Raw genomic sequence first — 1,798 nt, forward strand, 5'->3', positions numbered from 1 at the left:
ATTTATTTTTATTGATTTTGAGTGAATAATCCACAAATTCTAGAGGATGGAGTTTAGTGTCCAGAAGGGTAATAGAATCCCAGAATCATTAAGGTTGGAGGGGACCTCAAAACCCATCAAGCTCCACCCCCCTGCCATGAGCAGGGAACCACCAGACCAGGCTGCACAAAACCTTATCCAACCTGGCCTTAAAAACCTCCAGGGATGGGGCATCAACAACTTCCCTGGGAAACCCATTCCAGTTCCAACAAACTTAATGAAAAAAATTGTCAGGGTAGTCAAACATTCTGGTTTCCTGATCTTTTGCCCTTGGGGTGATCTGGTGATTAAATCACATAATCACAGAATATTAGGGGGTGGAAGGGATGTCCAAAGATCATTGAGTCCAGCTCCCCTGCCAGAGCAGGACCAAAAAAACTAGGGCAGATCACTCAGAAAGGCATCCAGATGGGGCTGGAAAGTCTCCAGAGCAGGAGACTCCACAGCCTCTCTGGGCAGCCTGGCCCAGGGCTCTGTCACCCTCACAGCAAAGAAGTTTCTCCTCATCTTGAGGTGGAACTTCCTGGGTTTGAGTTTGACCAAAAGAAATTGGTAGGACAACCCGTCGCTTCATGTGAGGAGCTTCTTTACCAGGGGTGCTCCTTCCCAACAAAACACAAAGAGTAGGGGCTAAACACAGCAATAGAAATTTAATTGCTCACATTTGTTATGAAGCCCTAAAAAGGAAGTTGTCTTTTTCTCCCCAGCTTGGGGGGTTGTTGATGATCTGACGTTCCACCTGGGAAAAGCATCGGATTGATTTTCATTTATAGGTGATTGTCAAGGCGGGTTTGGGACGGAGCTGGTGGGGCTGGTAGAGGAGAGCAGCTGGTTAACACGGTTAAGCCCAGCATGCTGTAATGAATCAGTTTGTCTCAGACAACAGGGATAATTAGCATGGAGCTAATGAGCACACCAGGGGATGTGGGGCTGGAGCATCGTCCCTTGGCCAGAAGTGTCGGTGGCTGGAGCTGAGGGGTACTCAGAGAGGTGTCATTCCTGGTTCCTCTCCCCATCTTTGGGCAGGGGGAGGTGGCTGGAGAGGACTTCCAGTGGGCGGGCTGCTGCCTTCCAGCCCACCTTCAGTAGCTCTGGGATGACTTGCCCCCCATCCTGGAGTTGTTCCCACCAGGCCTTAGCCCTTCCTGGGGTGTTCTCCATCTAGGCTGCACCGTTTGGGATCCTACTCTGTGATCTTGGGAGGGTCATAGAAGAGAAGATCATTCTATTCTATGTTCTGTGGTTGGACGAGGTTTTGTGCAACCTGGTCTAGAGGGTAGAGTTCCCTGCTTATGGCAGGGGGCTTGGAACTTGATGATCTTTAAGGTCCCTTCCAACCTTCATGATTCCGTGATTCTTCCCAAGGTCTTTGCTCGCCGGCGAGTGTTCAGCAGTGCTGAGGAGGTGTGGGGGAGATATCTGCAAGGTCTCAGCTGGAGATTGACCTTGTGGAGGAAGGAGGAGGGAGATGACATTCCTCTTCCCACGGGAACGTTTGCTGCAGAGTCTGGTCCCCTCTGCAGCCCCCCAGCCTCCTCCAAGGGTCACAGGTTTGCTGACCAAGGCGAAGCAAGGATTTCCCTGGACAACCTCCATCAGACCAGGCTCTTTCCATCCCCACAGGATGGTGGCAGGGGGAGGGTGGGAGTCAGACCCATGCAGTGTGACAGACCAGGTCCCCACAGCTGGTGGGAAGGAGGTTTGGAGTCAGCACAGCCAGAAACTGAGCAGGGAGGGACACCCAGGATGTGGTGATGGA

This window comes from Chaetura pelagica, unplaced genomic scaffold (assembly GCF_000747805.2).
Source record: "Chaetura pelagica isolate M959 unplaced genomic scaffold, ChaPel_1.0 scaffold558, whole genome shotgun sequence".
Taxonomy (NCBI): Eukaryota; Metazoa; Chordata; class Aves; order Apodiformes; family Apodidae; genus Chaetura; species Chaetura pelagica.